The sequence below is a fragment of the Corvus moneduloides genome, chromosome Z (assembly GCF_009650955.1).
Source record: "Corvus moneduloides isolate bCorMon1 chromosome Z, bCorMon1.pri, whole genome shotgun sequence".
Classification (NCBI taxonomy): domain Eukaryota; kingdom Metazoa; phylum Chordata; class Aves; order Passeriformes; family Corvidae; genus Corvus; species Corvus moneduloides.
The window spans coordinates 74983462-75007953 of record NC_045511.1 but is presented as its reverse complement, the minus strand read 5'-3'; the positions used below and the strand labels follow the sequence as shown (position 1 = coordinate 75007953).

Below are 24492 nucleotides of genomic sequence, written 5' to 3'. Positions count from 1 at the left end.
CTGCCTCCCTGGGATCTAAATTCAGGTGGGGATTTAATTCCCTCAGAGGCATGGGCTCCAAAGGTCCCAACTCGAGCCAGTGGAGCTATCCCTGCCTGCATTTGTGGGGATGCCCAGCTCAAGCCCAGAGGTTGCAAGCGTGGGAGCACATGGAACAAGAAGTTAATACAGAGCATACACTTCTCCTCCTTGCGAATTCACCAAGTCTGTGTCTCCAGCCCTGCATCCTGACTGCTGCGTGCCAACACGACTGAGCATAACCTCAGCCACCCAGACTGTAAGCTGAGCAAATCTATTTCCAAACAGGGTTTGGTAATGTGCAATAAATCAGGAAGACACACTGAATAATCGACTGTCACGCCATAACCCTCTCACATGCAGCCTTTGGGCTGGCAGGAGTGAAAAGAAAGAAACCAAGAAGGAAATGGAAGGGCAGTAAGCTAAAGGCATAGGGATGCAGCTACAGCTGTTTGGAAATTCTGCATGTCGACAGCACTGAGCGCTCCGGCTGTGCACACACAGCTGTGCTCCCACAGCAGCTTCTCACCGCTATAGGATTCATGTCAGCGGAGGGGCTCACCTCACCCATGCTTTTACAGCAAGCACTACAACTTGTGTGCAGAGTCGTCCTGCATGTTCGTGAACTTTTAAATGCAAACTGTCCCATCCCAATCCTGCGTCTGACTCTGAGGCATCCACGTTAGTAACACAAATCACAACATTATTGTGATTTACAGACAGCAAAAATTTCTCCAGTTTTGATTGTACTATTAATTTCCATTAGAAGGTGGACGACTGCAAATTAAAATTATATCATCTATAATTTTATGCCTCCTCTTCATTCACTGAAAAAGTCAGTAATTTTGCCTGAAGCATGTGATGTAGTATCTGGATACAAGATATGTCACTCAGGTGCTTCAGAGCTCAACACCTGCTTACTGCTGCTCTTCATTCAAGTCAGGGCTCATACCACCTGTTCTCACCTGAACTACACTGTGAAGTATTTTTATTTTCAACACTTGCTCATGCCAATGACTGTCACTGAGACACTGATAAAGCACTAACTGGCCTGTTAAAAAAGTGATTTGTGTGATGTATGAACTTGAGTCGCCGCACACAAAGTGACTGCCACTGCCAGGACTCCAGCACCCACCTGAACTGTCACCCCAGCATCGTTCGGGATCACAGGGAGGATGGATGGGACAGTGACGCATCAGTGCCCTTTGGCATGAGTGAGTTGTGGATATACTTGAGAGAAAATCAAGCCTTTTGAGGCCTGATCATTAAAAGCAAAGACACATTGTCATATTTGAGTGCATTATTTATGGCTCAAATACCTGTTAAGGAAATTAATTCATAAAGAAAAAGGTGTTTGTAATTCAAAGCTCTGCCTTGGCACTCAGCACTGCAAGTGCCGTGTTGCACAGAAATGCACATGCAGAATGGTCACAGATCAAAATTACCACTGAGTTAACTCCTGTTAATCACTAGGCATGCTCTTCCTGAGGGCAAACCAACCAAGTTTCTCTTCTTCACTGTCAAAATCCCCTGCTTCACAGGGGAAAACCATGATACAATGACTCAAATACTCCTAATACAAGAAGCTAAAACTGCTCCACTCAGAAAATAAATACAAGAGCTTTAATGCTGAATGAAATATTACAACAAAATCTCCTGTTACTAAATCTGTTTGGTGATCTAAAAGTTAATTCTCATTCACAATATATTGCATAAGGCTTTTTTTTCACCTACAATAAATTCTTCAAACTGAAACACCCAGGGAGAGTTTTGATTCTGCAACCAAGGTGAAATCTTGCTGTAGAGACACCTAGAAAAATCTGCAACAATATTTCTCATCAACCACAGTGTTTTGTCTGGCTCTAGATCACTAAATAAATCACAAAACTCTTATCAAATTGACAGATACTTCCCATTCCCTCTGATTTTGTTCCCTTATTTGGATGAATTAATGTGCCCCACAGGCAATCCCGGTGCCCTGTGGGTGGTTCCTGGCCACTCCACCCCCACTGTCCTGGCTGTTCCCTTGGCTCACCCACCAACGTCAGCACCTTGGCGTGTTGGGGCCCCCCTTGTGCCACTCTCTCTCTAGCCTGTAGCCCCTGTCACCTTTACTTTACTCCTCATCAAGCAGCCTCAGGCGGGCGGCAGGTCTGGGGCTGCACTGCAGAGGAGCCTCCCCAAGGATGCAGTGGTGGCTTTGCCCTGGGACAGGCAGGCAGCTGGCACCCACAACGAACACAGACTGGGTCAGGGAGCAGAGGTGGGTTCACCAACCCCCCGGGGTGCCCGAGGATGATGCTCTCCCATCCCACAGACCGCGACCCGAGGCACAGAGGGTAGTTTTGGACAGACGCACGGCAGTTGCTCAGAGCTCCATTCCTCGCAAAGCCTTGCAAAACACCTGCCACCTGATGTCCTCCAAGGCCATGCCAGTACCACATTAGAGCATTTCATGCTTTTTATAAGGTGGGTATGCACACAGAAGGTGGAATTCTGCCTGAAGGAAGGGCTGTGATTGCTTATTTTTATATTTACTTTATTTTTTACTCTTCCAAATACAGCAGTTCAAAGACTGATCCAGACAATCTCGGTCAAGATTTCCCTCTTTTTCTGCGGAGAACTTGCACAGCAAAACTTACTTAAAGCATCCTGTGAGTTAAATAAAACCAAGAACATCTCTGATATATTTGTGCTTTTAATCTTCCTCATATTCATTTATTAAACCCTACCTCCTTTTAATTATATTAATTTCTACACTAAGTTTAATACTAAGATTAAGATGAATTCCTGTGCTATGATTATATATATTTCTATACTAAAAAAATACAACAGACTTTACTGTATAAACTTCTTACATTTATACTTTGAGAAAATGGTGTTGTCAAACTGCAGATCAGGGAAGAAGAGGATGTAAAATATACACTATTTATATGAAAATGGAAGCCCTGCACAAGGTTCTCCCTTTATCAAGTACCACATTTTGGCTGTCCTCTGCCCCTGCACAATGGGATGAATGGCAAGCAACAGCTTTGCTTTTATTTAAAGAAAAATTTTGAAAGATCATTGAGATTCACATGTATCCCTCCAGCAGCATGAAAATGTAAATTTCTGAGCAGCGCTCGGGGTGAAGCCAGATTTAGGACCACTGTTCAATGTGCATTCAAACCTCCCCTCTTTCATCCCAGACAGGGAGAGGAGGGGAGGAGGGAGACGGAGGACCAGCAGTCAAAACCTGAAATTGCCCGGAGGAACAATCTGCTTCCACAGAACAAAACACTGACTCAGAATAAACAATAAACGGTTCACAAAATTTCCTTATCTGCTGTGCTGCTCCACCAGGGACCCCAGCAGCTGATCGGGCTGCTCTGGCCAGGCAGGGCACTGCTGGGCATGGGTTGTGACTCCCCCCCAAAATCACACTAGTATTTTGTTCATCAGGGCTGGGAGAAAACATGTCCTTGCACAAGCTCTGCCTGCCCTGCAAGGGTTTGTGTCATCCCCTTCTTCAACAACAGAGAAGCTGCAGAGCATGGACATCCAACTTTGAAAATAAAACACTAAATTTCCCAAAAGAAGAAAGCAAGTGGCCATGTCCCCCCTTCCTTCTAATTGGAAAATACATGATGACATGTATTATATTTATTTTATGATCAGCCCAGTGAAACAGGACACTTCAAGCTGTGGCACAATGATACGTGGCCTGAAGGGCAAATACATTTCAAAGCTGGGCTTTAAAAATTGGATTTCGACTGCTAATTAATATAGCATATTACAGAATAGAGAACTCTAATTATATTCTAGTATAAGATCTCCGTGGCAAGGACTGTTTCAGACATATCTCTGAACAATATTTACCATACCAGGACACAGCTTCTGCTCCTAGTGGAAAGGCATTTTAAAATTATAAGCCTTAAAACCCCTAAAAATCACTAGATCTGTATGAATTTCACATTATGACATATATTACATATATCTGAAAATTCCTGCTTATGTGTGAACTGAAGTGATTGAAGTCTTACCGTAATGCAGCTTGCTATAATGAGTTTCACATTTTCTGAGCCCAAGTAGCTCTTCTCACAAAAGAAAGAGGAATGACAGTATGCCAGCGTAGCAGCCAAGCACTGTCCCAAAACAGAAATCGAGGTGGCCTCCCGACAACAGCTTTGGTAAAGCACAGGAATTTGGGTTTCTATGGACCAGGACATACTGTACATCTCTCCCTTCTCAGAAGAGGTATTCCAAGAGCCTACAGACATGTGTGTGTCTGCACGGCCATGCCTGTCAGACTGCGTCTGCTTATGTGCGTACAGGTGTGTGTGCATGCACCCCCACATGCATTTCACCTGCTATTTGGCCTGCTGCAGACCAGCCATGATGGAGAAGAGCTTGGTCCTCCTTGTGCTGACTGAAGCTCCCATTCCAGCAGCTCCAGGTCCATCCCAGCAGGGACCCCTCCCCACAGGGAGGTGATCAGTTGCCATGGGGTCGCAGCCCCCTCTGCACACCCCAGCTGCTCACACCAGCTCCTTGGAGGGGAAGAGCATCAACCCTGGTGTGTTTTTCTTAGACATTTCTACTGATTTCTCAACTTCTCCTTGATGAGATGATTTACTTAAAAACAAAACACCTGCTGTTTAACGGAATACCTGTCAATATCTCTTTAAGACAGCTTTAAAAGAGATCCATAAGACCCGCAGGGAAATCAGTTGAAGGAATTGTTGACAGAAGTTCAATTTGAGACATTTTCTCATGGCAAGAAAAGGCTCTCATGCCAGTCCCCTTCATACCTAAAATTATGTATGTGCCAGTAATATGCACATGTTTTGGCAATAGGGAAATCCCTGCAATACTTTATTCTTAGCAACCTTTATCTGCCATTTTCGAAAAGCATCACAAAATCCAACAAACAATACTCAACCCATTTTGAAATTAATTAAAACGTAAGCAGTTGACTGAAGCAAAGGCAGGGCTGGCCAAAAGCAAACAGAGTTCAAACAGGAAAAGAAACTCACAGAGCTCTGAGCAGCCCTGCTAAAGCAGGAAAAAAAAAAACCCAGGAGCTGTAAAAGTTACTTTAAGCAAACTTGAGCAGCTATGACCCATGGGGGAAGACTTAACCATCACTGCCAGAGAGGAAAGGTCTGGCGGTCGGGGTACGACTGGTGCTCTAATTCCCCAGCAGTGTGCCTGCTGGTGGGGCCCCGTGGCTGGGCTGGGGTGGCCACTGCCAGGGACATCACAGACCACAGAGTGCGACACACACGAGCTAAGAGCACCTAACCAGGCAGAGACATGTATTTGTGGTGTTAAAGCAGACATTGATAGATACAGAAATCACCGTATCCTGCTGCTCTACCAGGAGTTGGATCCCTGATGCCACATGTTGGCTCTGTACCCCGTTTCTGTGTCAAACAACCTCTCCAGCGACCCATCCTGCACCCTCCTCCACACGTGTGCCCCTCTGTGTCTCCCTCAGCTCCATTTATTCCAGGAGCTCAGTGTGGGTAAAGAGCCTCATGTACCAAGTGGGAATAAAAACGTGCAGTGAAAAAAGCATAAGACAATTCTCTAAATCATATTTTTGTGGAATATATGTACCATTAAACTGCTGCTTCAGCAGGGAAACACATGCTAAATATGAACATGTAGGGTGCCCTTTCCATTATGTAAGTATGCATAATTTCCTGTCTGTTTTCTGTCTGTGCTGTAACAGTACTTCCTTCAGCACTGGCCACTGCTGGCCATGTTAATTCACAAAACTCAGCGGCTCATGATTTTCAAAGCTTAGCGCAACATTTGCAGAACAAAGTAGGTTTTTCTCTCTTTTCGGTGGGTACAAGTATGGGGACCACAGGAACAGTTAAATTCATGGCATGGTTGGTCTACCACACAGTCGGGGGAATTCTTTAAATAGAGCCTGTCACTCTCTTTGCCCATCAATGGGATTTCCTTCTCAAACTGCTGATTCGTTCAGGTACACAACAGAGGAAATTTCAGTTAACCTTTGTTTCACCCCGGGGAAAAATCTGTCTGAAAAGTATAAAGTGAATAGATTAAAAAAAAAAAAAAAAGAAAAAAAGAAAGAAAAGCTGCAGGGTTATTCTTCCTAGTGTTCACAGCAGTCAAAGTTAAACAGAGAAAAGGAGGCAAACATGAACATTTTATTCCCACCAGAGAATAAGGTATAATATATGATTTAGAAATTCCATTGTCTATACTGTGATTTCTAATTTAGAGAAGGAAAGGCTGAACACAAATCTATTGTTCTCATCGGGTGCATCAAGATTTCACTTTTTTATTTTTTTCTATATGACTGAAAAGGGAATAATACTTTACTTTGAAGAGAAACCCTTTTTAGCTATTTGATTAAGTTGTTTGAAATACCTTTTAGATTCCAGCAATCCTTGGTGAAGAGAAAAATAATAAATACTAACTCAGAATTACATGTGAGAAAATGAAAACAGGGATAAAACCAAAAGTACAGTAATAAAATAAAGGGAAATTTCAGGATACGTTACTGCCAAAAAAGGTCTAAGTTATTCATAAAACCCCCCGTTTTGAGACACAATTATAATTTCAAAACAGGAATAATAATTTTCATTTCCTAGTGTCATTCATCTGACAACATGTCTGCAGCATTTGCTGTGGTAGCACACTGAGAGTTACTGCAGACCTATGCCCAGCAAGCCTCTGCAGAATGGACAGATGGACAAACGGACATGGAGCTCGGGAGCATGGCCAGGGCCTGGGCACGCACGGCTGTGAGGTCTGTGAAGCCTGAGCTCCAGTGGCAGAGGTATTCTGAAATGCCTTATGGGATCAATAGGTTGCCAAGAATTGACTCAGCATCACCAAGACTATTTCTGTGTTTAAGTGATGGTGATTTTGTCAGCGGCTGCACAACCCTTCACCGGGCAGCTCATGGTGGGAGCCAGGGGCTGTGGCGGCTCTACAGCCACGGAGAACCTTCAGCTCTTAATCAGCTCCTGGAGAGGGTGTCTGTCGCAGCCACCAATGTCAGCTGGCGGAGCCTGCCAGCCCAGCCCGGGCACACGTGGTGCTTGGGGCCCTTGTGAGGGTCCCTTCATGGCGGGATGAAATGGGTCTTGGTTAACTGCTCAGACGTGAGCCTGAGGAAGACCCTTGCTTCACTCCTCACTGTTTACAGAAGATCAGCAGTTGTGTCCTGGGAGTCTGCTTTGGCAACATATTGCATCTTTTTTCACCAATACAAAACAGATGAAATATAAATATAAATAAAAAGGAGACAACAAAGTCCACAGAACTTTGCTCTGCTAAGGCGTGTGGTGTCTGATCTGCCGAAGTCCCTGTGGCTAAAAGAAGCCGTGTAAGGTATGTGCCAACAATGTGACGTGTCTCCCTGTAATGAAATCCAGATTTAAAGCTTCTTGGAAATTAATTGCTTCTTGGAAATTCAATGCTTCAGTTGAATTGCAAACCTAAAACCATTCACCAGTAGCTGCATCCTGGTGAGAAACAACACGGCTCTCTTGATGCTGCCATAAACAATAAAATACGGAAATAATCCCTGAGTTGGAATAATATTGATGTAGATGAATATCTGAAATTTGTCAAGCTTAATTGGGGATCTTAACTTTTTCTCTGAAATTCCCAAAATCTTTAACCCAGGAAAAAATAAATCACATTTCAATGCAGGCTGAGTGCCAGTCTTTGGGTATGGGCCAGAATATTGGTTCAACTTTCTTTTGTGCTGATAAATGGCCCATAGGGCAAAGGCAAACTAAATCATCCCAGCTCTGGTGATTCCTTCCCACCCTCATGCTCAGGCCAGGCTCCCACAAACAGCTCTTGGAACACGAGGAGGACCACCACAGGGTTCCTGGAAGGAGACAGACCCAAAACAGCTCTGAGGGTGGCAGTTCTCAGCACTTTTCATCTCTTCCTGGGAGGACTCAAATGAGCTCCAGACAAAAGGACTCCCAAAGAGCCTGGTCAGGGTCAGGATGTGGGAAATTGCATTACTCTGAGAGCAGAACTGCAGCTTGAGCTGATGCCAATACGGAGACATAGAGCAGGTGAAATTCCTAGTTCTCCATTTTGATCCTCCTGATGGTTATAGCAATAGGAATCATAAGCAGGAGGTTCCTCAAAAATATTCATACTGAACAGAATAATTTCGGGTAACAGAAATTAACATCACCTCACAGATTTGCTATCCATTTGAAGAAATCTCCCCATCTGCCATGCACCCTTGGTGCCCCTCCACATTAAGTCTTCTTCAAACTTGAGCTTTCCAAGAAAAGGGGCGAGTGATGCAGTGACACAGCACTCCTGACAGTGACTGGAAACAAGATGCTGATGCATCTGAGGATATGCAACAGCACAGTTGCTCCATGAGAAGAGAGCTCCAGTGTAAGCACTCTGCTCTAATTTGGTCTTCCTGGGCTTTTATGACCTTACCACCACAGGCAGATCCTTTAGTCCATGCCTGAAACACTTCTACAGCAGGAAGAGTTTGAAAGATCTTCTCAACACCTTGGTCATGGCTTATAAAACATGTACCAAGATGGTGCAGTTGGTCTTCCAAGAGTCACTACCATGGAAGACTGTGCTCTGCTCTCAAACTGCCACAAAGGACTGTAGACATTTGGAACATAAAAGCACCAAACAGCACTAGCGTCTGGTGCCTGAAGGTCACACATCTAGAGCCTGGTCTTATGTTGGGCTCTGCAGGGTAGAGATTCCAACACTGCAAAGAATGAGAAGGTACACCATCTCCTTTTCCATTGCAGTCCTAATTTTTGGTGTTACTTTGTTTCACATGAAAAAGACACCCTTTTCTTGGGAACAGAAAACAACTGGAATGGACATCTCAACATCAGCCTTCCGCTCGCAATAGAAAACAGCTTTCCAGGATGTCATTCTGTACTTCGAGGTAAAATTTTGAGGTGATGAAAAATGAAGTGCCAAAGAACCACTAAATCTCACTGGCTACAACAGCTCTGTCTTTGCAACAAGGACCACAGCAGAAAACACACCACTTTCTTTCCTTTTTTCTCTTTCCAAAGAAAAGTGGGGAAAAGGAAATGCTGTCTCTATAATCAGCAAATAACAATTCTTAATGAGAGAATTCAGTTTTTGCTTGTTCAAAAAATACTTCAATGCTGCAAGGAGATAAAATGAATCTGAGACCCCAATTTCATCTCTGTTTCCCACGTATACTGGCACAGTGGTCTCAACAGTGGGGTGTAGACACCCCAGAGCATTTCACTGCAGCATGGGAAGAAAATGCTTTTTTTATCATTTATAAATAAACGAAAACAGATTTTAAAAATAGTGTATACTTGATCTTTCTCTCACTCTTTTTTACTTTCTATTTTGTGCATGCAGTGTAACCGCAATTGACATTTCAATGGTGGGGTCAAAAGCACCTCCTACAATGCTAAAGACATAGTTATTTACACTTTGATCATTTGTCTCCCTGGTTTTGGTTTCTTTTCTGTTTATTTGTTAGGTGTTTTTTCTTTTTTTTTCCCCTAAACAGATACCACAGCAATAGTAAATCCTCCTCACCGCTACCAAAAGGCAGCTCATAAGTATGCTGTTGTAATGAACAAAACTTTCTTCCATATCTACAAAATTTGAGTTCCTTAACAATACGAACTTTTCATACACCTGAGGAGCTTGGTCACTGCACGTCTTGCCCAGGTGCTGCCAGGCAGGGGGCCGGGAGGGATGTGATTAGCACCACATCAATCCCAGTGGGTGCTGCTCAAGTGTTTTCACAGCCTGTGATGTGCCCGAGATAGAGAACAGAACACAAGGACTAGGAGAGCTCACAAGTCTATACTTGATTTTAAGCATTTGAATTCTGAGAACTTAACACGCCGTTAGTGAAAATGAATCGGACAACAGCAGTACTGAATAGTTAGACTGCATATAATTAGTTTTAAAACAGCACTTAGGACATTTAATACCACTTCTTCCTGACATCAATATAAATGGAAGGCATATTATATGCTAGCTCTTCCTACCTAAATTCAAATACTGTAAGTCTCACCTTTTTGCTGTTCAAGTAGGAAACTGTTATGCACTTCATATTTATATTTTTTCATTTAATTTACAATGATGTTTTGCTTGATTAAAGCTGCTTCTTTTTTGTTTCAGTGTTGACTTTTAAACAGCAGTACTCTTTACAATATGCAGTTACTTAATTCAGGTCAATTACTTCATGTGACTGAGCTGAAGTGAATGTGAAATATTTGTATCAATCCAAGAAAGGTGATGCACATCAAAAGTTGTGATTTCAGTCACTCCTTTCTGATAAAGACTCAATCATCTGAACAGTTCTGCCCATGTGCCTCAGGTGAAAGTCCCCTATGCTGCAGCAGAATCACGGTTCTACTGAACAACTGACTAAATATAGTTTCTATATTACAAGTCTGGGCAATAACTCCTGAAATCTTTGATTCAGGTTTTCCCCGTTCATGAAGACAAGAGGAAGGGATGTCTGAATCCATGACTAAAGGGCTGGTTCCAAAGCAGATCCTGCTTCTACCTAGCAACACTGGGGGAAAAAACAACCAGTCCTAGCACTGAAAAAAATCACCAAGGCCTCATTTAAAATGTGCAATCAACCAAATTTCCTGAGCAGGGTGGTAGCTCGTCAGTCCTTTAAACAAATAATGCAGACACTCTCTCTAACTCCCACCATCTTTCACTGGGCTGTGGGCAGGGAGGAAGGACACAAGAAAAGCAATGGAACATAAGATTGGTGTTCTGAGCCTGTGGCCAGGGCACAGGAGCCACCACTGCTCACAAGGGTCTGTTCTGTTCCTAAAGTCTTGATGAGCTGGGAAGGGAGAGTATATGCCCAATGTTAGGAGAGACACTCCTGAAAGGAGCTGGCACCATTTTACACTAAACATCAGAAAAGACTGACAAGGCTGTGAAGGAGAAAGAGGAAGAGGAGGAGGCAGAGAACACCCACGCCCACCCTCCTGCAGACATCTGGTCCCTGCCTGTGGACAAGAGTGCAACCAGTTTGCAGCGGGTACCGCTGTAGTGGCCCCACTGGTGTTCCCTGAGGTTGTCCAAAGACAAGTCCTGTCCTGCTTGGCATATCTCCACAGTGGGATGGCACCCACACTGGGACGATGCCACCGCTGGGTTCATCCAACAACACTGTGCTACCAGAGACCCCGTATTGGTGGTTGGGTACCAGATCTAGCCCAGTATCTCTTCACCGGAGCCTAAATGAAGCCACATCTGCTGGAAGCCCTGCCTGTGGCAGGGCTGGGCCAGTGCTGGCCATGTTGGTGAGGAACAGCACTTCAGCCTGTGACTCACAGGCGGAGCCAGCATGGAGATGAGCACAGGTAAAGCTGCCATACACACCTAGTTCTGTCAGCTGTGAGCTGCCACAAGGTCTAGCCTTAATGCCAAACCCACGTGGTTTAGGAAAAATAATGCAAATCTTGATTGCCAGTTAAAAAACCAGAGTTACAGATTTCTTCCCATACACTTACCTCCTTAATTCAGGGCAAGACTAGAGGCAGGAAACTCCCAAAACGTTATGGGAGAACCTCTGTGTGGCAGAACCTCTGCTGAGTACAACCTCAAACAATTTTATTTCAAGTCTGTAGCGTATTAGCAATAAAGAAATGCTGGGATGCTCAAGTTTGCATCTCCTTTTGCCATTAGTTAGTGATTCAGATGATCCCATATGACTGAAATCAGACATGTATTTTGCATTGCTACACAAATCTGAAAATCAGATATTCATTTTCAAAAAAATGTGAAGAAAGCACATTTGAGATGCATTATTTCTACACTTGCTTTCATTTACACCTGTGTTTGTATAAGATCAACAAATTCGATGATGCACTAGGAAAGATGTGATTACCTTTTATTATTATTTTAACAGAGGTGCAGAGGGAAGCTTAAGGGAAAGAAAATCTGCAATTTGTTACCCAGCAGATCTTCAAATGGTTTAAAAAAATGAAAATGAGGTATGAAAGTAAAAAGCCACATACTCAACGCAAATGCAGGCAAGTAAACAAACTATTTAAAGCAAACAGATTACATCACTCACCAGCAACATTCAAAATCTGGAAAACAAGTGGGCCAACTATTTAAACAGAGAAAGGAACACACAGCTAGCCTCCCTCTTCTGGAAATACAAAGAATGATAAATTCACTGGTTGCCTGAAAAGAACATATCTCAGGAGCTGTAGAAACACTGATTTCCTTTTTTGCCATTGTCTCTGACAACACGCTCTTTGAATTACACACCTGCCTCCAGCCTTCATTATTTCTGTTTCATTATAATGAAGATTATACTTTTGACTTCCAAGGCTGCTCGCTTTGACAAAGCCCTGCAAAACCTCCCCTTCCTTTGCAATCTGACAGTGCCATAACAAAAACCACAAACAATTCTACCACAAATAGGGTGTTTTACCCACAGCACCCCACCCTGCCACCACACAAAAAAGGAGTGCCGTGGAGAATCCAGGTGTCATCACTGCAGGTGCCACCACTGTCACTGATATCAACAGGAGCACTCAGATTGGAACATCTCAGTGGCCTAAGCAGGGAAGAAACAAGTGGAGGCTGTGAGCTGCTTAACTGTAGACAATATTTGCACTGGTGAAAATGTCCAGAAGTGCTGAAGTATCCTAAATGGCCACTTTTAAATTCAAATATCCTATTTTGTAATGAAATCCATATGAAAATGTCATTTAATTCCCTCTCACTTTGAGCTGTATGATAGCCTGTGTGTGCCCACCACCCTTTGGCCACAGTGAAGCCTGGCTGGCACCCACTGACAGTGGAGGTGCTCTGGCTGTGAAGGCGCTGGCAGGTGGCACTGATGGCTCCATGCTGGACACCAAGTGGCACAGCTGGATCTGCACCAGAAACCAGGTGGCACAGCTGGTTCTGCACTGGACTCTGGGCAGCACAGCTGGCTTGGCACCATATGTTGGGCAGCACAGCTGGTTCTACACACTACACTGTGTGGCACAGCTGGCTCCGCATCTGCCCCTTCCAGACCCGTCCCAAGGTACCAGGTGCCCTGGGCTGCACCCAGGGCTGATCTGTGTGGCCACAGCTGCTGCTGGCACATGCTGAGGGATGGCTGCTGGGCACCAGTGAATTTTCGGTGCTGACCTTTTCATGCTTTTACTCAAGGCTTCTGCTTGTACTTGCACTTTCAAACAGCATTTCACCTGTTACAATCTCCAGCTCCTATGGCTTCAACAAAAAATCAGTAGGGCTGCTGCTGTTTAAAAAGAAAAGCAGCATTCAATTATTTTGTCAGGAACACATTTTACCTGCTGTGATGTGCCACTTGGTTAGACCAAAGAAGGTACCGTGGCAAACCCCCGGGGTTCTTCTGGGCACAGTTTCCAAAGCTTTTGCACATGCCTGCAGTCTTTATTCATGTTGAATTACATAAGTTCCTTTTTTTTCTCTTCTTTTTCTTTTTTTTTTTAATTCAGCTATTCAGGCACTCAGACAAATGTTAAAAAATTAAGTTTCTGTAAACACAGTGTTATCTTAATAAGTCCAAATATTATTAGACTATTCCCCAGGGGAAGAAAAGCAATATGTTCCAAAGCAAGTGGCTGTATATTTTGCAGAAGGTGGCTACTCTGAAATTAAGAAATGCAAATGATTCTACAGTTTATGTGCCTCAAAGTAAAAATACTGATATTAAATTTTAAAAAGGTAGCATGAGACATTGCTGCTTACGCCAGAGCATCGGGAGGATGCCAAGGGACCCAGAGCGATCCCGGGTCTGGGGTTTTCAATGGCACAGACTAGTGATCACAGGATGCTGGTGATACTCTCCAGTTACCCCTGGCAACCCTTCTCAACTGTAACGATGCTGCCCCACAATAGCTTTCACTGGGCAGCTTTCTCTTCACTTAGCTGAATGCTCTGGGACCATCTGTGTCGGAAAGCATAAAAGGCCAGCCTGCCTGTGGGCCCGTCACTCTGAACACCACCTCTCTGACCCCGATTAAATACAACTTTCAATCCCTTTTGTCCTCCCTGTTGACTTCTCCTATTAAGGGAGCCCTTTGACAAAGAAAGCGGAAGAGTGGACTAAGTGCCCCCAAGAAAGGTGATGTCTGATACTGCTCAACACAAGGATTAGCAAGCCAATACATAACAAAAGCAAGTTTGGGGGAGGGGTAAAGACGAAAAGAAAAAAATGGTTTTATACAGGTCTTTGACTAATTCAGTAGGTACACAGTTCAACAAATAGCTATACAAGAGGCCTGCTCCCAAAGAAACAACTACCAGGGAACAATAAATTGAGGAGATACCTTTCAGCATGGCGACGCAAGGCCGTGACATTGACAGGAGCAGTGGATGTGTCATTTGCTACCTATGGGTTTTTAAACTGCATGTGGTAGTGGGGAGAGGTGCCAAGAACACTCAGGAAGTTCCTTCAGGGACAGACCTTTCCCTACAGAAAGGTCTTGCAACATATCCTAACTTGGGTCATTTGAGGTAACTGTAATGGGAGTGGGCAACAAAAACATGAACAAGAACAACAGTGGCTGGAGAAAACCTAAATACTTGCACATCAGAGCTGATTGTTTCCAAAGGCACGTACTAAAAACTATCTGCTCTTTGGAATATGCTAAATTTCTTTGTCAAAAAGAAGACATAAAACTTTGCCAGGCAGGCTTGCAATAGCCATGGGGTATCCTAACACAGCACACTCTGACACTGAAACTAACAGTCGGCACTGGGGAGTGTTCAAGTGGGTCCCAGAGTGCAGAGGCATGGGGGGCAGGAGCAGAGAGAAGAGCAGAGTGCCCACTGCAGCCCTCATCCTTGCCTACCCTCTGCAAAGGGGACCAGCCTCTGGGATAGCCACAATGATGGATGGACAGGAAAATGGGAACCTCGCTGTGCCCCCCAGAGACAGAGAATGACACGTCCCAGGGGCATTTGTCCAAGGTGTGAGGCAGTGGTAATGATGTGGTCATCACAAAGAAAAGTCAGGAAGCACCTGGGTGCAGAAGGTATCTCCACTGAAAAACCTGAACCAAACAGAAGGTACTTCCATACAGCAAAGCAGCAGGAGGGAGGATCGGGGATTTTATTTCCTTGAAAAAAAGATACTGAAACAGTAGAAGTGATCAGAAGAGAGGAAATTGAATAAATGGAAATCCATATACAAAGCAAATCTTAATAGAACCCCAATGAATCTGGGGTGTTTTTAACACCAGCAGTAATTAGGCCAGGGATGCAAGCACATCAGGCTGCCCTCATGACAAAAAAAGGCAAATCTACCCAGGCTTCTTGTTTAGAATATGCTCACTGTACCATCATAGAACACAATCCCACTTCTAAATAAAAGTTAAAATTGTGCTTGTGTTAGGGAAGAGCTGTATGAGACCCAAGGGATGACCAACAGTGCTGACCATCACTCAGCAGGCAGTGCCTGTAGCTCCAGAGATGGTTCCGGACCTCACCAGGACAGGTTCTGCAATCCTCCTCAGCCATCAGGCTTTTACTGACAGCTTTATTACCATTAAATATCTGCCTTTTACATGTTCTTTTGAAATGTAATGTTTTATTTGGCACAGTCAATTTAAACTACAGATGCATTTCCTTCTTCCTCTTTTTGTCTTTTTTTGAAAGGGGGGCAAAAGACATCAGTAAAGGTCCCAAATGGGTGCCACTGAAAATTAGTATTTCTCTATGGACTCCGGAAAGTAATAGATGGGAACCTGTTTCTAATAGTTTTACTTTCTGTGTTATCTGGAGAAAAACAGATTCATACATACGAAGTGGACTGTTTCAGAAGATAGTGCTGTGAAAAATGAAAGGCTGTTCCAAAGTAAAAAGTGATTATTTCAGAAGAAATGAGAAGCTCCAATGTCAACCCTACTGCCTGAATCAGCAAAAAAATCAAAGCTTTGCATAGAATAGGAAATTGGAGATTTTCCCTAAATTTACATTTCTTTCTGCTGAGCACATTTTTGCTTCAACGTGAAAGAACTTCTTAGAGACACTCCTAGTTTCAGACATTGCTTTTTGCTACGGTGTTGTAAAATGCTGCTGCCTGGGACTAGAATTCCATTAGTACAATTGGAAGAATTTATGTATGAATGCTAGATATGAGCCACAACAGCCATGGATAACACCATGTAAATGAAAAAAAATTTTTTTTAAATGAGATCTCCTCAGTCATATTGACAATTGTCCAACAGAAAACCCAAAGCCAACTAAAAAATAAAAATTGCAGTTTCTGCTGGCAGAATCCATCAGAAACACTGGTAAAATATTTCCATATATATCTTTGATATTCAGTGCACTACTACAATAAATCAGGACAAACTAACTCTAGAAATGTCATCCTAAAGCACTGTACTATTACTAAAACCTATGTGATACATAACCTTTGCATTCTATATAGGTATCATCATAATTACACAAGCAAAAAATATAGCTTTGATATTACAATGTCCCTAAAAGAGCCTTCTTCTCAAGACTATCCTCACAATCCTAAGCCTTCAAAAACCTAAATTGCAAAAAGTAAAACTGACTCTGTAAGACATGCAATTTTCAAAAACAAAGTTACAGAACCGAGGCAACCTCAGCCACCATTATGAACCTAACCTTTTGAAAATAAACCCTTTTCTTACAGAAATTGGTTTTTACTGATAACCATTCCTGAATTATCTGCTGGGCTTCTGGAAGACACAGCAGATCACATGGGATGCTGCCATGGGGGGCCAGCTGGCTTCTGAATCATATGGGACTGCCTCGGTATGTGAGCCACTGCTCCCTTGCATGAACTAACCCAGCAATCCTTCAAGACAGAGAATATGCTCACATTACACTTTCTTGAATAGATAAATAATTTACAGAAAATACTGTTGTATGAACTGCCGATTCATCCACAGCAAATATCCACAGTGGAATCTTAAATTACAGGCATGAAACCTCCTAGGTTTGCCAAGACCTCGTAAAAACTCAATGAATAACCATTTTACAACTCAATCAAAATTAATCTGCTCTGTATTTCCTTTACGTTGGCACCATGTATATTAATTGTGTATGATGATCTCCAGACCATGGGCGAGTCTCTTGCATTTCTACCAGACCACAGGTCACCAATGTCTGCAAAGCAGATGGACAATCCAAAAGTCCCAGGCAAGGAGCAAAGATGTTACTTGAAGAGATGAGTGGAAGGAACATACACAAAATAATGAGAACTATGAAAAATACAGTGGCACCAGAAGTGCTAAAAGTGTTCCTGATTGTTGCCATTAGAAGTGTTACATTTCGCGAGGGAGTGACCTGGCTGGAGTTTTAACTCTAACTAACTCTGCTTTAACCCCACGCGCAAGCCAATGTATTCCATCATGCCTAATATAGAAACAAATAGCATTAAACTCAGCAAACATTCATAAATTGCCACCAAGACACTTTTCTTAGGACTATATATCCATCTTTTTGGACATAATTTGTATCCAAACAACATGAATTCAAATAATATAAAACACTCCCTTTAGATTACTATTTTACAAGTACCACAGTGGGGTTTCCAGAACCTCCTCAGGAAGGTTTGGGCGAGCACGAGGTGAAGGGGCAGATTTAGTGGCACAGGACAGACTTCAGCAGAGAAGTGAAGGGATGTTGCCAGCCCTGTGGTGGCTGCATGGCTGCCTCTGGAAGCACCTCTGTGGCTGTGAAGGACACAGAGAGGAGAGCACGTGGCAGGACTACCGGTCTCCTTGCAGCCTCTCATACCATGAAACTCCAATCCGCCACACCATGGAGAGCAGGGCTAAGCAAGGAGTGTTGTGAGGGGCTTGGAGAGACAGAAAATACTGGAATTGCTGCAAATGAAGGGAGCTCACTGGAGCCCAGGCTGTATTTAAATATTGAATTTGGTATTTAATTCAGTAATTAAATACCTAAGTAATTTGTCCAAAGGCAGAGGAGGATGAGCAGATTGGGGAAGAGATAGCAGCACTGACCCTTGATCACCAAGCTGCAGACCACACTTAGGGGCGGTCCATCCCTAAGGCCTCCTGCAGTACCAGTGGCAGGAGCAGACCCTCGCTCTCCTGCGGACAGAGCCACAGCAAAACATCACCAGCACACAGCTGAGCTTGGTCAAGGCAAAATGACACTCTGCTGCATGAAGAGGGATAGGAAAGAAACCAAAAACCAGCCCCAAAACCCAGCTGTGTCTTCAGCTCATGATATCTCAACCTAGTGAGTGGGATTTCCCTCCACCTTCTTGTCTTCCAGCCTCGGAGACTCCAAGTACTCTTTCCCAGTCTGTTCAGCTGAGCTGACTTGTCACCGCCTGCTCCAGAGCGAACTCATCCAGGGCCAAGCCACAAACCACATCTCACAGAACGGCTATGGTGCTTGGAAAACTGTGAGAAGTGCAGAGGCTTCGTCACACACAATACATTCCAGCAGTGTGGCTGCCAGTGCACCAGGGTCCAGATTTCCAGGATTACGCAACAACAGACATGAAAGATATTTTCATGAATGAAAATTTCCTTTTTCAATTGAATTTTCATACACTTTAGTTCTCTGCATGAGAAGGATATCTAACAGGAATTCGTTTCTATGACACGTGTCGTATCAGGGGGGAGAGGGACAGAAGTGTTACCAGTGATCTGGCTGGGGACAATGATGGATGGAGCAGGACAGCCTGAACAAGCACGTGCAAAGCTCACACTTAGTATGTTTTTCCATTCACCTTTTTTAAAGGTAAGGCTGCTCAAACCTCCCAGCAAGAACCAACGGTGCCACCTATGCCATCAGTCACAAAACCTCTGATCCCGGTACTTCACAGCTGATGCTGTTTGTTGCTGTGTCCCCACAGCAGATTTATCTCTGTGCCCTTTATTCCCACTTACTCTTATCATGACACACAGTGGAAAGAAAAGACACCGGTGTAACATAATTCAGACATTTTAAACTTTTCTCTCAGCTGTTTCTGAAACATATCAGTTCCATTCAGGCTTAGAAAAGGAGCTTCAGTATGGGGTGAGGCATGTCTTTTGTCAGCACCCTGGCTGCTCCCTGTGGCCTCGTAAACAAGCTGCTTTCTTTAGAAATACAGCAGACCTCCAATTTAAATTTATGGAAAGGCTGAACCAGAGGAGCCCACACTCAAATATTTTAATAACCTATTAAGTTGCGACTTCAGATTCATTTTATAACTGTGTTCCTCAGGGAACAGCACTATCAGGATAAAGATAGAGTTTTTTTTCTTTTAAAGATAAATAGCATCATTAATCTGCAACATTTCTTTTCTATTATCTTTCAAAATGAGGAGTTATTTTGTTCTGATCTTGAGGTAATTAGCCTTCATTCACTAGCCAGAAAATGTCTGTGTTCTGAAAATTAAAAATGTGTCATTAAGTGGAATTTACCATAATGTCATTTATCTTTATATAGTTCATCAGTGACAGCAATGGGCCTGGGAATCCATCAGCTTTTACCGAGGAAGCATTAAAACAAATTGAAAAACAGAATAATCCCAGGCACTCTTTAACACAGTCAAAGCCATTTGGGTAATTAAATAGTGGTATTTAAAGTTTTAATTTAGATTTTCCCCTCTGTTCATCAGCAGTCAAATGAGATGTTCATATTCATAACTGTTTGTAATAAAGGGTTTCATAAAGCAAACAGAATATCAATGCTGTTAAAATTAAAGAGAACACAGAGAAACCTTTCAAGTACAAACAGGGAAGTTCATTCCTGCTGTACCTTATTTTCTGTGGTTACATTGGGAATAAACCCTCGCTGTACCTGGCTTACTCTTCACACTAACAATGCCCAGATTTTGTGATGTCTGTGCTCCTGGGGGTCACAGCCACCTTCTTTCACATTCCTTGTCTTAGGGTGTTGTGTTACTCAGGAGAGCCAACTTCCACAGTTTGCCTCCCATTTCCACTGTTTTCCAAATGTTTGCATATTAATCTCAAACATCTTTCATCTTGTATATTCAGCTCTGGAGAGTGGATTGTTCTGTTGTGTTCCTAGAGTTACTGCAATGACACGACGTGTGCCCGGGAAACCCATATGCAGTACAAATAATGCTAAAAATAATTATTTAGGGATGCAAACAGAATCTATAAAAGCTTTCTAGCATGGTCTTGCTAGGTAATACTAGGCCCTCCATCAGCTTTTGTCAAAATCAAACCAGAGAGAAAAAACTAAGTAGTTGTTTATGGAAACAGTTTCAATTGAATTAAGTCTGAAAAATGACACCCTCAGCACATGTACATCCTCACCAAAACTCTATTGGCTGGGATGCAGTTATTAAAACAGGGGAAAACATTCACCTATGCTCTCTTCCCAGTGCAGCTGGACCTACATTAGACTAAAACTATCAATAATTTACTGTGGAACTTTTGTTTTCTTGTTTAATGTGGTAAAAAATGCCACAGGATTTTAATGTGTTTTCAAATGAAAAGTCTAATAGTTTTTGTTTGCTTTCTTTTAACTAAAGCATTCAACCCCCAAATTATGACTCCATTTGCAAGGTTACGGGGACTTAGACAGACATTTTCCACAGAACCACCTGAGATGTTCTATTTTTTGATCCCAGAGCAGCAGGCTATATATTAAGCAATAAAAGAGGCTCAAATATAGCACCAGATAGAGCCATCAGGAACCTGAATGCCTTTGTAATTTTTCAGGTATGGAGTGGAACAACTCAGCATAGTATAAATCATGTACAGTGTGAAATCAGCACAAGCTTTACAGCTCAGTAAATAACAAGACACTGATGATAAACTGATGATAATCTGTTTTTATGAACACTGTTCCAGCAATGCTTAAGTTTTGGGTTTTTTTAAATACAATTTTATTTTATTTTATTTTATTTTGAAATTTAACCAGATGTTTTTGAGCCACTGCTGTACCTTGGCCTCCACTGAACCATGGTCATAACTGCTGTAGAGATCAAACAGAACCCCAGAGGTACATGAACACAACCTGCACTACCTGCCAGCATTAACTGATTTGGACTGCTTTTTAAAATTAAAATTGGGTTATCAAAAGCCTAACATGGACAATTTTTAAAGGCATATGTGGAAGGAAATAGACAAGAGGGGGCAAAATTATGCCCGCTATGTAGCACCAAAATAATTTTTAGAAGTGCCTGGAGATATTTCCCCGCAGTGGGCAGAAACCCCTCTGCCTGCCAGGGGAAGCTGGAAAGGAGCAGAGCCTGTCCGTCCTACACCTGCCAGGACAGCCAACCAGGATACACTTCTATGAGGAAAATTGAAGAATTTGAGCATTTCCAACAACTCCAGCAAAGCAGCATCTGTAGCGTCACCCAGGTGAGCTAACGGCAACCGGCAGCACAGACAAAACAAATGCAAAAATGTTCTTTAAAACGGTCTTCACACCGCAATTCTCAGCGGCAAAATACAACTGGCAGGTTCAAGTGTGCCCCTTGCCCCTCAAACCACCAGCTACCTATTGGGGCAGCAAAAATAGCTCAGCTTTCGGTAATGTGAACTCTATTCTTGTAAAGTTTAACTTCACTTCCTGTGTCTTTGTGTTGCTCAAGGAAGTGAAACTCATGCATTGCATGTTTGTATTATTCCCCCTTATAGCAGACCTGCAGACAATGTCTGCAGTGGTCTGGAGCGATAAGAGCTGCCTCCAGGACACGGATTCTCCTGGGGATTAGGCAGCACCATCTGGGGCCTTGCGTTGATCGGCAGCAGCTGCAGCCTAAACATTGGTGCAGGGTGAAAGTGGGTGCTGGTCCTGGAGTGTTTAACAAGTTGCTGCAACTCAGTTTCAATTACAGCTTGCTGCCTTTTGAGAAAAAAAGGGAGAATAAATAACACTGACTCCCCTTCTTGTGAGAGAAGTGCCAGTGGATGCTCGCTGAGGCTCTGTGACCCTCTGTACTGTTCTCTGCCCCTAAGAAAACCCCACATTACGAGGGACATGGTGAGCTGGAGTGGTGCAAAATATTCAATAAAAACAGGACATGGTCAGCAGAACTGGTGCTTTCAGTACACTCGCATCTTGGCATTCACTGAAAAACATCCAAGTATCTGAAATGGGTAAAACAAACATTTTGAGGGGCTGCAAGTTTAGGTACCCGAAATGTAGTGTTTCCCTCCAGGTAAGGAATCAAAGGTAGCTGCCAATTGCACCTAACTTGAGGCAGATCACAGTCCTGTAAGGATTTCTTTCTCGGCACCAAAAAGGAATGAGGGAGCTGGCAAATCATGAGCACACAGGTTATCTGCTGTGTTGGCCAAGAGAGCCCTTGCCTGGAGATTTTTGGCACGTTTTTCTTTACCCACTCTTTTCTTCCTTCACTGATGCTGTGCTGCAGCTGCACCTTGCTTTGTAATTATATTAAGCAAACCCCAGGGCACTGCCTAAAAACAACAAATCTCATTAAAACAACTACACTGATTTTTTTAAGGAAGTACTTCTGATGAAAAATCTATTAAAAAGACATGGAACAAAACAATGAGCAGGAATAAGGAAAAATTTTGGTATGATCTCCAGGCATGTCACTCAAAGTTGTTACTTCAGCAATGCTAAGATAGCTTTGAATTTAGGTCAGAAGTTTCCATTATTGCTGTTTTCCTGGACTCAGCTGCAAATCTTCACCACGTTCTGTACTGAGGATCAGGAGATGGGATGGCAAAGCCACCAAGATAAATTGGCCAATGCCAGGACACACCCAGTCAGCAGAAAATAATAAAATACCCATCCTGACGTCGGACACAAGCATGCAACCACCCCACAAATCTCCTACGCAGACACCAGATAATTCCCAGCGTGACATTTTAGGGGTGGCCCTGAACACCCCAGCAATGCTGAGGAGATGCTGGGTGCTTCAGTGATGAATGCTCAGCACCGCCCAGCCAGTGCTGGGACACAGGTGCTCGGAATTACATTTCTACATCCATATTAACTTTTAAATAAAGCCAGGTCTAACTACAAGACTGATTTTAGACCTTTTTTACTTCTTCTTTTTTTTTAATTAAAACAAACTATGGATTTTTGACATTACAGCTGCTGAGAGGAGCATCCCATCTACCGTTTTCCTACCCAAGGCATATATACCACATGCTGTCCAGGAAATGTGATTGAAGGAAATGTGACTGAAGGAAGAACCAACCGGTACCTCTTCCTCAGGGGCCCGGAGCCACAATCGAGTGCAGAGCACACAGGGCCTGAGGCAGGATGGAACCCTCTGGCTGGTGCAGGGCAGCCCCTAAGCAGCCCCCAACAGTGTCCCTGCATTCCCCTGTGGTGCTGCCAACTTTTGCCCACCCCCAACCCTAGGTCGTTCTGCCCTTGCAGCAGTTCCTGCAGTGCGGCTTGCTGGACTGGGGCCAGGACGATCAGCACTGAGGCCACCAGAGGGGATGAACTCACAAACCACCTGCCCTCATGGCCAGTGAATCTCATGGCCCTCACAGCTCCTCAAGGGTCTTCTGAGCCCACCAAGAATCTCGTGTCACGATAATGACATGGAGCCTGCCCAGAATTTTGTTCCAAACACCATTTCCAGTGGACACTGCTGGTGTTCTTGCACTGAACAAACAACAAAAACTCTTCACTGATCCTCTTCACACACACGTATTACACAGCCCTTCCATCACCCTCCCACTGTCTTCGAGGCCTCGTTTAACAGCAGCAATTAAAAACTATTTGAGGCTGCCACAAAGTGTCACATCTATCTTATTTGAATGCATTTGCAATGCTTAGTTTTGTGTAATGACAGCATTTAACATCATAAATACAGACGCAATTTTAAATACCTGAGAATCAGGTTCCAGATCCAAGAAAAGCTGATGTACACAATACCCTTTGCTGATGGTAAAACAAAAATAATTGCATTTCTGCAACCAATAACCCATATGTCTTTAACTTTTTACCTGTCCTACTCTTGCCAGATAATCTGTTAATATGCCAAGTTAATCATACTTCTGACGTACAAGTATAGCTCAAAGAGATCTGCTACTTTTGCACTACTATAATGAAGATATTATATTTGACAGGTAGATACTAACAACTGAGTTGAGATTCTCTTGTGCCAGCAACACACAAGGTTTGGGAGAATAAGAACCAGCACATTCAGTGGCAGCTTCCAGTCCATATTCTGCTCTGCTCTGGCCCAAACAGACTCATTTTAAAAGCATTTTCACTTACCATTCCTGATGGACCATGATTTTGTAGGCAAACTGTTGACTATGCCACATTTATGCTACTGATAAACATTTCTGTCAGTTTATTTTCAACAATTTCCTCCCTACTTGTGTACCACTTCACAAGAATAAAAGTAAAACAGGTAGAGCTGGAGAGCTGGTTATTGGGTTCCAGCACCAAACACTTCAGCACTCAAAATATGCTGCACTTTCTAATATGTTGTCATAGAATCAAAAAAATCACAGAATATTCCAAGTTGGAAGGCACCCACAAGGATCACTGAGT

The 24492-nt window shown here is 43.3% G+C and overlaps 1 protein-coding gene across 5 annotated transcripts in view; it reads right to left on the bottom strand.

The window, feature by feature from the left end:
- The window catches only part of ZCCHC7 (zinc finger CCHC-type containing 7), an 86764-nt gene that overhangs the window by 30989 nt on the left and 31283 nt on the right, over positions 1-24492 (bottom strand). The gene's annotated exons all lie outside the window — the stretch shown is intronic.